General features: G+C 40.0%; 1 long non-coding RNA gene across 1 annotated transcript; it reads left to right on the forward strand.

Annotated features, from left to right (window-relative positions):
• Nucleotides 1–6,427: 6,427 nt before the first annotated feature.
• On the forward strand, nt 6,428–13,809 carry LOC106588947 (uncharacterized). The gene is made up of 5 exons (XR_001324732.3): nt 6,428–6,609; nt 12,985–13,024; nt 13,136–13,223; nt 13,363–13,442; nt 13,570–13,809. It is a non-coding gene; the product is annotated as an uncharacterized LOC106588947 (long non-coding RNA).
• The last annotated feature ends 107 nt before the right edge of the window (nt 13,810–13,916 follow it).

Below are 13,916 nucleotides of genomic sequence, written 5' to 3' on the forward strand. Positions count from 1 at the left end.
TCAGCAGATGGCGGTGTGGCAATTTAAGGCAATGCTGTTAGTGTGACGTATAATCTAGTGGACGGAACGGTTCTTTCAACAGCAGCAACAGTTAGTCAGCCACCTCCGTAGCTTGCTAGACAAAATAGCCGAACCAATAAAGCTTTTTAGACGCTTTAGTGTATATTAGCTGTAGCACCCTCCAGTAACCACGAGCACAACCGTTCCTTGATTTTAACTGGCGGCTTTATTCTGTAGTTTAGTCAGAATTATCACCTTCCGTGAGAACTATAAAGTAAATGAAAATACAGTTTAAGCACACTCGTACACCTTCTTGTCTTATGAGTGACTTATTAGCTTGGTATAACTCTGAAGTGCTTACATACATAAACAGTTTAGCCGGAGCTATAACAGTATCAGATTCAACACACGAATAAAGGAAAAATACCTAATTGGCTGCTTATTACAGAAGGGAGGAAATCAAACCTCACACTTATTATTCCTGGCATGAATTCACGCTTCATCCTAACATACACATATCAACCTTTACAAACTACACCCGGTAACATGAAAACGTAGCTAACACCGCGCGGGAATGCCTTCACCCCCAAAGGTGTGTTGCTACGATAATGATCCCCGATAAAACAGTTATTAGCCACGTAGTTCCACTTGTCTTATCATTTCCCCCGCATAGCGAACACGTAAACAATTCAAACAAAAAACAACGACATAGACTTAAAGATTAATTGTCAGTTACATTAGCCACTGTGTTTTAAACCCAATTCTGTCATCTAGTTAGTTATCCGTTTTAATTTCATATTTACGGTGTTGTTGTTATTAGTCAGCTAGCGGGCTGGTTAAGTTAGCGTTAGCCTAGCTAGCTAATATCTCCGACCATGAGTTCACTAAGCTACTCTCCTCCTGCTAAAGAAGAGGAGGTCTGCTGGACGGAAAGTTGAGGGTGAGGCTACAAAAACAAGTAGAAGTTGAGGCTGTTACAGTGAAAGAAGAAGATAAATACGTTTCAGTGAAAGCAGAGGAAGACGCGTTCAGAGTGAAAGAGGAGGAGGATGTTACTGTTAAAGAAGAGGAAGAGTGAAAGAGGAGGATGCAGTTTTTGGGGTGAAAGAGGGGGAGATGACTGTCACATTGGAAGAAGACGAGGATGAAACTGGATATCTGGGCTCGGTTTCCCAATGGCATGTTAAGGCATCCAATGGTTCTAACGATAAACGGCCCTGATTAACACTAGTAAGTACTGTCTTAAAGACAGAGGCACAAACTGCAGTTGTTGAACTGATGTGACGTGTTAAAGGGGAAATATGCAATAGCTACATCCATATTTAGACTTTTTTAATTATGTATTTATAGCCATTGATTCTTGAAGAATATAACACATGCATCATGAGCTTAGTTCAACTGTTGTACCCCATCAGAACCCCAAATAAGCTTTTTTTACTCCAATGTTTAGAAACAATTTAAATGATAAACAAACACTGTAAACACTCAACATGGTTAAAACTATGTTGATATCATGGATGGTCAGTCCTTGCATCCGTAGGTCCGTCTATGAATTTGAGAGTAGTTACATTTCTCCAGCCCCATCATCATCTTATCACCAAACTAGTGGTGGAATGACAGCTTTGTTATTGTATGAACTGCAGATTGGTTGATAGATGTGTGGCTATTTTATAGGGGTAACCTAGGATTTAAATAGCAAAACATTGTCAGCCCTGACACTTGGTTTGGTAAACAGTTGAGGGATGGGGGCTGGAGAAATGTAACCACTCTCAAATTCATAGAGAAAGCTATTGTAGCAACTGTAACCCAAAACCTAGCGACCTCGTCAAGAAGTTCAGACATCTTGACGTAACAGTTATAAGGTGTTGGCTTGACATGTCAATTTATAACATTTTTGACATGCATTTTTCTGGATTTTTTTGTTGTTATTCTGTCTCTCACTGTTCATATAAGCCTACCATTAAACTTATAGACTGATAATTTCTTTGTAAGTGGGTAAACATACAAAATAGGCAGGGGATCAAATACTTTCCCCTCCCCACTGTAGTTACAGTATACTACAATTAACTAATAGTATGTAGTATATACTCATTAAGTATGTAGTTACAGTATACTACAATTAACTAATAGTATGTAGTATATACTCATTAAGTATGTAGTTACAGTATACTACAATTAACTAATAGTATGTAGTATATACTCATTAAGTATGTAGTTACAGTTTACTACAATTAACTAATAGTATGTAGTATATACTCATTAAGTATGTAGTATACAGTACGTTAGTATGGGTATTCAAACACAGCTATTTTCCTTTTTTCAAATGTTTTCAATGCCATTACATTAAAGGCGAAACATACCTAGATTCAATAACATTTATAAATTGTTTTAAACCCTTCTCAAAGTTGGTGCCTTGCCGGATTTGTAATAAAAAAATCATAAAAAATACAAGACTACTTGACTTTCCTTGTATTTATGGCAGTGTAGTTCCCTTAAGGGTCAGTCAACTTTGGTACAACATACTATGGGGAGTCGCGACTTCGGTTGAAGGATCTAAAATAACACCTGAAAAGGCCAATGAAATATTACGCTGCTAAATCCAATGGTTCTAACCGAGAGTCACCTTAACTTTATTGACAAGACCCAAATGGATACTGTCATTAATGCGATTCTTCAATAATTTCACATAATACTTAATACTATAGCTGTTTAGTTACTGTCACCTGTTCCACTATCATCAGCTGATACAGGAAATCATTTTCTGAAGGACAGTCAAATAGGGGCGGCCGGTAGCCTAGTGGTTAGAGTGTTGCACTAGTAACCGAAAGGTTGCAAGATTGACTCCCCGAGCTGACAATTCTGCTCCATTTAAAAATTATTATTTCATTTTAAGCTTTATTTAACTGGGCAAGTCAGTTAAGACCAAATTCTTATTTTCAATGACGGCCTAGGAACAGAAGAACAGAATAAGAATATGGTCTTAACTGACTTGTCTCGTTAAATAAAGCTTAAAAGGAAATAATAATTTTTAAATGGAGCAGAATTAAGGGTAAAACATTTTTTTTTTTAAATGACAAACATCATGCAACAACAAACAAAGTGCTTCTTCATTCCTTACTCTGGTAAAGACAGTTGGATCCAACATCCCTAACAAATGGATGTTTATAAAGTGTTATTGTCTGCTTGATTTACAGTAGGGTCTCATTAGTCTGTCTGGACACAGAGATACTTAGCTCATAATGTGTAGAGAACTGTTCCTTGATGGATAGGCTATTGTACAACACACAGAGCTATTTTCCTTTATTCAGGACATTTAGAATGACAACTCATTACAGAGTAGCCTAGTGGGATTATTCACAAAATTATCTGGTGATCAGGTTATGAAATGTCATGACAAAGACATTTTAGTTTCCATGTTTCACTTGTTGTTAGGTAAAGTTATGGACCAAACAGTGTACAAACCCTCATTGTCAGGTTGATGGAAAAGCTACCCAAAGAGCATTTTACTGGTTGAAGTATTTTTTAAGTACAAAGCAGTTGATTTGCGATGATGACACAAACATTATGTTAAGCAGGACATTCAAACGAGCCTACAATTATATTCCAAGCAGATATACTACATCCATAACTAGTGGTTTCCTCATTACCAGATATACTACATCCATAACTAGTTGTTTCCTCATTACCAGATATACTACATCCATAACTAGTTGTTTCCTCATTACCAGATATACTACATCCATAACTAGTGGTTTCCTCATTACCAGATATACTACATCCATAACTAGTGGTTTCCTCATTACCAGATATACTACATCCATAACTAGTGGTTTCCTCATTACCAGATATACTACATCCATAACTAGTGGTTTCCTCATTACCAGATATACTACATCCATAACTAGTGGTTTCCTCATTACCAGATATACTACATCCATAACTTGTGGTTTCCTCATTAGCTGGGAGGAGTTTCTACAACTAAATTGCATGTGCATCGCCCTCGTGCCACAATTTTAGCAAGCCGAGAAAGGGGCCTATATTGGAGACCAAAAGTTGTCTGGCATACTGCTTAGGATTTCTTAGAGTTTCAACAACATGAATAACTTATTTCTAGTCTACAATCTTAGATGTTACTACTAATGTGAAAACAAGACAAAATATGACTATTCTTGCTCATTTTAAGACAAATGTCAAATAATCATTACATTCATTACAGACGTCAATTGTTGTACAACATCATGGCTGCGCTGTTGGCATCACTTTTACAGTGGATTTCCGCTGTTGTGGGCCATTAACCATCTGTTTGACTTTGTTGTTCACACAGGAGAGAGACGGGACTATCGTGGATCCTCTGGGGAGCCTCAACAACCTCATGATGCTGACGAGGCAGAGAAGAGTCTCTCCAGATCAGAACTCCTCAAGAAACACCTGCAGAGATCCACAGGGAAGAGAACTCACTGCTGCTCTGATTGTGGGAAATGTTTAAAATCTTCATCAGAACCTAAAATACACCTGAGAAATCACACGGGAGAGAAACCTTACTGCTGCTCTGACTGTGGGAAGAGTTTTACTCTGTCAAACAGCCTGATATCACACCAGAGAACACACACAGGAGAGAAATCTTATAGCTGTGATCAATGTGGAGAGAAACCTTATAGCTGTGATCAATGTGGGAAGAGTTTTACTCTGTCAATCAACCTGATATCACACCAGAGAACACACACAAGAAAAAAATCGTATAGCTGTGATGAATGTGGGAAGATTTTTTACTAAGTCTAGCATGCGGACTAGACACCAAAGAACACACACAGGAGAGAAATCTTATAGCTATGATCAATGTGGGAAGAGATACTCTCATAAAAGATCTCTGATTAAACATCAGAAAATACATGGAGTTGTTTCATGATATCAATGAATTAATGTCACAATGTAGAATGTTTTAACATTGTAGTGGGAGTATTTTAATGATGTCACAATTTGGAACCCTAAACGTTTGCCCCCTGTTCTATTGATTTCAGCATGATATGGATATTAGCCTCAGGGGCAAAATCCAGGCTTTGAAATGGAAGAGTTACTATTTATGAGATTTAACAAAAAGTGATTAACAAGAAAAGAGTTGTGTTACACTTACCACGTTGGTGACCCACTTGAATCAAAATGCAACACTTCAAAATATATCTAGCTGTTTCCTACAAATTGTCCTCTAACCAGTGATGTTCACATTATTCCCAGATTCCGTGTGGTTTTTGAGCTGTTAGTTTTAACAGGACGTGCAACCTCATCTCCCTCCTCTCTCACAATTGATTTCAACATGATATTGATGAGTGATGACAAATAAGTGTTGCGTTCCTTTGTTTAGCGACCCCTAAATTTAAATGTATCACTCTAAAATGTAGCTGACTGTCTTCTGCAGGTTGTCCTCTAACCAGTGAGGTAAAAGATATCTCCCATTTCCATGTGTTTTTTTAGTTGTGTTAGTTTCAACAGCACATACAACCTAATTTCCCCCCTAATTGATTTCAGTGATTTATTGCTACTTGCCAAAACAACAGTGTTTCTGGTGCTTGTGCAGTTTATAAGGAGCTTGTTTAAATAAATACAAGTAATATGATTATTGTGGCAGATGTTTGTGTATATTGCACAATTTATGTTTAGGTTTTCAATATATCATAAATTGTTTCTGCATATTGGTTGTTGATTTGGACATGTTAAAACTGTGTTTTGACATTGGGGCTATCCCACCTAGCAAATTGTCTTTGAAAAGAAGACTATGCCCGACGTCCAATATTCATTCGGTTGTAGTTAAATTACTTGAAAACAACTTAATTTCAACGTACTTTCAGGTAGCCTAGTGGTTAGAGCGTTGGGCCAGTAACTGAAAGGTTGCTGGATTAAATCCCCGAGCTGATATGGTTAAAATATGTCGTTCTGACCCTTAACAAGGCAGACCCACTGTTCCTAGGTCGTCATTGAAAATAAGAATTTGTTCTTAACTGACTTGGTTAAATAAAGTGGAGTTCTAGAAGCTAGTGAGTTTTCGGATTCTATAAAGAAAAATGTGAAAAAAAATAATACTATTGTATATTATTATTTAGAAATGTGTTTTTTCTTGTTTTTAATTGTTGACAGCCAGTAGACACCATGTTTATATTCGTGAAGGTGAAGCATTGTAGTTGATTATAATGTGAAATGGAAGTTGTTTTCTGTTGGTGGTGCGCAAACTAGTCCAACAAAAATATAGGATATATTTGTTGTCTTAAGGGGGAAGGTGTTACAGGCTTTGGTTTTTCCATTTATCTTTTGAGGTTGGACTTTAGCACGTGTAGCTCGTTAGCACGTGTAGCTCGTTAGCACGTGTAGCTCGTTAGCACGTGTAGCTCGTTAGCACGTAGGGCGCACTGATTGGTGTCATCTCGTTAGTCAGTATGTGTTACACCTGTGCTGGCTTGTCCATCTCGTTAGTGGGAAGGTGTTTCACCTGAGCTGGTCCAGGTTCTATTTAAGAGTGTCTGGCCCAGTGCTCCAGTTGTCTTGATAGATGTGGAGAGGTAACACCTTTAGTTGAGCCAACTTTTGGTTTTCTTCCTGATCCTGCTTCCTGTCTGTAAGGTTGGTTTTAGTTTTTATCTTGTTAGCCTCTTCTTTAGGTTATCAATGTTGTTACTAGTCAACTTTCAGAACTGTCATCCCTGTAGTGTCTATCAGAACCCCTCCTAAAACCCCACCTGTTTAGTTGTGGTTGTTGTCAGTGACTCTTTGTTAGTTCCCTTTTCTATTTAAGTGACTTTTTTTTTTTTGATGGGGAACGTAACAACAAACAATGGAGTAAAACATGCTTATTTTGGGTTGGCTATTGCATCCAATTGTTAATATTTTAATCAATGGCATTAACCTTAGACTGCATTAGTCTTTCAGATATTATTCTTGTTTTTTATCATATGTTGTAGTGTGGTAAATATTTCAGTTTATTTTCATAGTTTTTTTTTTCTGCGAAGCCATTGTATTGCATCCATGTCTGAAATGTGCTGTATAAATGAAGCTTGATTTGAACATATTGCAAGACAAATGAACCCAATGACCGACCAATCAACAGACTCTCTCCAAACCAATGAATAAATATGTGCAAAAACACACATCTTGATCCATCTTAGTATGGAAAACAGTATAAATTCAGTATCTTCTGCTGTCAAAATAGTGCATGATATGTACGTTTAGTATCACTTCTTAACCAACCCAGTGGATTTTTTTGAAAATGAAAAAATGTTAATCAGCAATACGACAAAGGATTCAACTACTGAAAACTGAAACAAATGGATCAACCAGATCAATCCCGCTTTTCAAGCCTGCTGAAGGTGTGGTGGACAAAAATCACTATTTTAGTAGTTCATTAAGGTAAATAAGGCTTGATGTTTGCTGAATACCAACTATCAATCACGTAGATCATGTATTTTCAGGTGGAGATGCATCCCTAGCCAGTTGAAGTTAACATTTTAAAATGGTTAAGGTAGGGATGTCCCAAGGATCCCGGATAGCATTGACCATTGTGCAGTCTTGTCTCTCTTACATAGCAGGTGATGGGTTCTGACTTCGAAAATATGAAATATCCTTTTATGTCACTGTTTGAGAGAAGAGGATGTAGAACGTTTACATTCTGTCAGAATGTGTTATTGTTAGACGTCAGGGATCCTATGGAAGGAGAAGGGCCACAGTCTGGTACAAGTCAACAGGACAGCCGTGAGGTGGGGAGGAGAAGGGCCACAGTCTGGAACAAGTCAACAGGACAGCCGTGAGGTGGGGAGGAGAAGGGCCACAGTCTGGAACAAGTCAACATGACAGCCGTGAGGTGGGGAGGAGAAGGGCCACAGTCTGGAACAAGTCAACAGGACAGCCGTGAGGTGGGGAGGAGAAGGGCCACAGTCTGGAACAAGTCAACAGGACAGCCGTGAGGTGGGGAGGAGTGAGGAATTTAGGCCGAGGTTAGGTCAGATGAAGTGAGGAACTAATATCACTAAAGTTCTGCCTAGCAACAGAGGTGTAAGGAGGAGACTCAGCATAAAGGGTTAAATACCAGCAGCTTGTGTGAATGTCTTGGTCTTATGCAGCTGTGACTCAGTGGGTGAATAAACTTGGTTTGAGCTTCACTTATCGTCTGAGTTTTTACAACTTAACGAAGGTGTAAAAGAAACACAGACAAGACAAGTAGGCGCGCAGTGGATTATGGTCATTGTAGTTAATTGCAAAAGTATGAAGAATATTGGCCTGTTGGAAACTACAACTCCCTACTACATCACACAGTTCAGGCTGGATCTGATTTAGCTCTGTGCAATGTTGTGAGGAAAAAATCTGTTAACCTCTAAGTTTATGACTTCTGTGTTGAAGGATCTCTTTAAGGTTGAGAAGTTTGTGTATGTTTGTGTGGGTCTGCAACCACACATTCTCTCGACAGACAGGCCAAAGGCGCTTGCTTGCCTCAATTCGGGGGACCCATTGATCTACTTCAGAGGAACTGTGTCTAGAGTGATTTCCTGTTTTGACACCTCACTAGAAGACTAGAATAACTAGCTGTTGCTACAGAACGAGACGACCAATTCACAGTTAGTCTGTGTCTCGTTCTCCACACATCTTTATTTCACCTTTAAATGATGTCACAATGCAGAATTTAAATATTAGCCTTGTATTTTGATGTCACAATGCAGAATGTTTTTTTTCACCTGTATTTAACCAGGTTGAGAACAACTTCTCATTTACAACTGCGACCTGGCCAAGATAAAGCAAAGCAGTGTGACACAAACACATAGTTACACATGGGATAAAGAAACGTACAGTCAAAAACACAGTAGAAAAATCTATATACAGTGTGTGCAAATGTAGTAAGATTAGGGAGGTAAGGCAATAAATAGCAAAATGATTACAATTTACAATTAACACTGGAGTGATAGATGTGCAAGTAGAGATAATGGGGTGCAAAGGAGCAAAAAATAACAATATGGGGATGAGGTAGTTGGGTGGGCTATTTACAGATGGGCTGTGTAGAGGTGCATTGATTGGTAAGCTGCTCTGACAGCTGATACTTTAAGTTAGTGAGGGAGATATGTCTCCAGCTTCAGTGATTTTTGCAATTCGTTCCAGTCATTGGCAACAGAACTGGAAGGAAAGGCAGCCAAAGGAGGAGTTGGCTTTGGGGATGACCAGTGAGATATACCTGCTACAGGTTGGTGCTGCTATGGTGACTAGTGAGCTGAGATAAGGCGGGGCTTTACCTAGCAAAGACTTACAGATGACCTGGAGCCAGTGGGTTTGCCGACGAATATGAAGCGAGGGCCAGCCAACGAGAGCGTACAGGTCGTAGTGGTGGGTAGTATATGGGGCTTTGGTGACAAAACGGATGGCACTGTGATAGACTACATCCAATTTGCTGAGTAGAGTGTTGGAGGCTATTGTAAATGACATTGCCAAAGTCAAGGATCGGTAGGATAGCCAGTTTTACGAGGATATGTTTAGCAGCATAAGTGAAGGAGGCTTTGATGGGAAATAGGAAGCCGATTCTAGATTTAATTTTGGATCGGAGATGCTTAATGTGAGTCTGGAAGGAGAGTTTAGTCTAGCCAAGTACAAATACCTAGGTGTCTACCTAGGTATTTGTAGTTGTCCACATACTCTAAGTCAGAACCGTCCAGAATAGTGATGCTAGACGGGCGGGCGGGTGCGGGCAGCAAACGGTTGAAGAGCATGCATTTAGTTTTACTTGCATTTAAGAGCAGTTGGAGGCCACGGAAGGAGTGTTGTATGGTATTGAAGCTCATATGGAGGTTTGTTAAGTGTCCAAAGAAGGGCCAGAGGTATACAGAATGGTGTTGTCTGCGTAGAGGTGGATCAGAGAATCACCAGCAGCAAGATCGACATCATTGATATATACAGAGAAAAGAGTCGGCCCAAGAATTGAACCCTGTGGCACACCCATAGCAGTCTCCGGACAACAGGCCCTCCGATTTGACACACTGAACTCTATCTGAGAAGTAGTTGGTGAACCAGGTGAGGCAGTCATTACAGAAACTAAGGCTGTTGAGTCTGCCAATAAGAATGCAGTGATTGACAGATTCGAAAGCCTTGGCCAGGTCGATGAAGACGGCTGAACAGTACTGTCTTTTATCGATGGAGGTTATGATATCGTTTAGGACCTTGAGCGTGGCAGCTCAGAAACCAGATTGCATAGCGGAGAAGGTACAGTGGGATTCGAAATGTTTGGTGATCTGTTTGTTAACTTGGCTTTTGAAGAATTTAGAAAGGCAGGGTAGGATAGATATAGGTCTGTAACAGTTTGGGTTTAGTGTCCCCCCCTTTGAAGAGGGGGATGACCGCGGCAGCTTTCCAATCTTTAGGATCTCAGACGATACGAAAGAGTTTGAACAGGCTAGTAATAGGAGTTTCAACAATTGCGGCGGATAATTTTAGAGGGTCCAGATTATCTAGCCCAGCTGATTTGTACGGGTCCAGGTTTTGCAGCTCTTTCAGAACATCAGCTATCTGGATTTGGGTGAAGGACAAGTGGGGGAGGCTTGGGCAAGTTGCTGTGGGGGGTGCAGAGCTATTGACCGGGGTTGGGGTACACAGGTGGAAAGCAGGGCCAGCTGTAGAAAAATGCTTATTGAAATTCTCGATTATCATAGATTTATCGGTGGTGACAGTGTTTCCTAGCCTCAGTGCAGTGGGCAGCTGGGAGGAGGTGCTCTTATTCTCCATGGACTTTACAGTGTCCCAGAACGTTTTGGAGTTAGAGCTACAGGATGCACTTTTCTGTTTGAAAAAGCTAGCCTTTGCTTTCCTAACTGCCTGTGTATATTGGTTCCTAACATCCCTGAAAAGTTTCATATCGCGGGGGCTATTCGATGCTAATGCAGTACGCCACAGGATGTTTTTGTGCTGGTCAAGGGCAGTCAAGGCAGGAGTGACCCATGGGCTATATCTGTTCTTAGTTTTACATTTCTTGAAAGGGGCATGCTTATTTAAGATGGTGAGGAAAGCACTTTTAAAGAATAACCAGGCATCTTCTACTGACGGAATGAGGTCAATATCCTTCCAGGATACCCGGGTCAGGTCGATTAGAAAGGCCTGCTCACTGAAGTGTTTTAGGGAGCGTTTGACAGTGATGAGGGGTGGTCGTTTGACTGCGGACCCATTACAGACGCAGGCAATGAGGCAGTGATCGCTGAGATCCTGGTTGAAAAAGGCAGAGGTGTATTTAGAGGGCAGGTTGGTCCGGATGATATCACATACCATGATCACGTGTTTTCTATATGCACAAGATAGTTTGACTATATAAGGCTTCTGAACTCCTTGTATCATCGAGCTCTCAGACTTCCACCTCAGAGTGTAGGGCTGACCAGCTACATTATTGCAATTCTTATCAAATAAAGGTTGGATTGTTGTCATTTCTTCAAAAGTGATTGGTTAGAATTTCCACCACAATGTGCAATAGGGCTTTTTCAATAGCAACAATGATAGACCAGACTCATAGTACAGAATGAATGACTGCCCAGTTAGACATCAGTTCACCGTCTCACCTCATACTGTATTGGAGCAGCAGCTGACTGTCCAGTTCAACATTACGTTTTAGTCATTTAGCAGATGCTCTTATCCAGAGCGACTTACAGTAGTGAGTGCACACATTTTTCATACTGGTCCCCCATGGGAATCGAACCCACAACCCTGGCATTGCAAGTGCCATGTTCTACCAAGCGAGCCACACGGGACCAACATCATTTCACCGTCTCACCTCATACTGTATTGGAGCAGCAGCAGCTGACTGCCCAGTTCAACATCAGTTCACCGTCTCACCTCATACTGTATTGGAGCAGCAGCAGCTGACTTGATCGTTGATGCTAATCATCATGTTTGAATCTGAGAGTAAATAGAGCCGACTACACTCTAAAAATGAAGGGTTCAACTGGAGTTGTTCTCAGATCCCCTAAGAACCGTAGGGTTCTTGGTCAATGAAAAACAGCCCCAAAAGGTTCTTCAAAGAACTTGTTAGAAGGTGGGTTCATCGAGGAACCTCCGTTGTTGCTGGACTTCTTCCAGGAATTACAACTGAAAACGATGGTAAATATTAGAAAGCCGGGTTTGACCGTTGGCGTTGTATGAGCTACAGTACAGCACCGTTAGCTAGCTAGCTAACGTTATGTCCTAACTAGGCAGAACTAGGTTTGTATTATTTCCTGAACTATATTCTTTCCCATATATTGTATATCGTTTCCATAAAGCCAACATGGCTTTACACTCATTAACGTAGGTTTCCAATCTAGAGCAGTTCTCACTTTTATGATAATGAACTAGCTAACGTTAGCTTTGTTAACTAACTAACTAACTAAGGACAGTGACCTGTCCAGACGAGATGTTACAACGAACTGAATCGTCAATGGAGGTCTTCCTCTTTATATAGCCTGCTACAGCATGCAATACTATTAACTCACAAGGGGGCATAACGTTACATGGACAATACTATCCCATTTTGGAAACGTTACACGGACAATACTATCCCATTTTGGAAACGTTACACGTACAATACTGTCCCATTTTGGAAACGTTACATGTCCGCCCCCTTGTGGAGGGACATTAATATCTTAGATGGTAGCTGTAGATGGGATTCAAATGCATAATGGTATTAATAGTGTCTAGACTAACTCTTTTGTATAAATGCCCTTCAGAATCCAAACACAGTATTGCCACGCAGCAAAGTTTTGGTTAAAGTTTGATAAAATGTTGAACAATTTGTGTACAAAGATATCTTGAAATGTGATATTAGGCCTGTATGGCAGTACTGTTACTGTATGGCAGTACTGTATTGGCTAGTGCTTTCTCCAATATGTTCTTCTATTTTACATTCAATTGTATGTCGATGCCATTTATCTTTCAATATTTATAATATATATATTGCTTGTAAGACTATTCTTTGACACATTTTCTCTTCCTTTGAAATTCGTATAGGACAGAACATGGACACAATGCAATTGGGATCAAGAAGAAGGTACAGATATGTTGTAGGACATCTGCATTTGAACTGTACATTTAACCTACATAGCAGTCAATATAAACTGAAATCTATTAGTGTACAAATGTGTGCCAATGATCTTTTCAGATCTAGTCAGAAATGAACAAAGTCCATGGAATGGATATGGACACAAAGAGAATTCAAGGACTATCAGAGGTAGAGAGGCGAGGCAGGGGTGAGGACATCATCCTGCTATTTTGACAGTCCCTGAAGGACAATACAGAAGAGGGATTTGCTCTTATTCCTTCCCTTTCTCTAATGTATTTTGTCATAAAATTATCAAGTGTAGTATGATCATTGATTTACTTTACTAGGACTGGAGACCACAGCAGCGATTCTGCTCTTGCCCTACCTCTTCAACGAGGACCCGAGTGGCCTTTATGTCCATGACAAGGTATGTCTATGCACCAATCATCTGTTTCTTCATTAACATAGGTGTGCATGCTTATATAAAACTACAGCTGAACATTTGTTCTGTTCTTTGTATGTGTATTAATCTCTGCTTACTTTTGTTGACACAGATTTCACCGCTCTTCACTCCTTTACTGCACATCGGTGGAAATCCATTTCACCATGAGAGTGAAATCCCGCTGGCCTTTGATGGGGAGAACATCCACACCCTCGAGGACGTCTCCATGGGACTTGGGGCTCTACTACGGCTGTATTTTTAATTTTCCAAAAATGTCAGAAAAACACTTGTTAAGTTACTGTGTTCTGGGGATAAGAGAAGTTGGGGTGAAGTTACCAGGGCCGGTCATAAAGACGGCAAACTTCCTAACATAACTAAGTGGATACGATATACACACTAAAGCTGAAAAAAATCTGTATTTAGCATCAAGTCTACAATATTGTTAGTTTACCTATGATT

This window comes from Salmo salar, chromosome 02 (assembly GCF_965601325.2).
Source record: "Salmo salar chromosome 02, fSalSal1, whole genome shotgun sequence".
In the NCBI taxonomy this organism is placed as follows: Eukaryota; Metazoa; Chordata; class Actinopteri; order Salmoniformes; family Salmonidae; genus Salmo; species Salmo salar.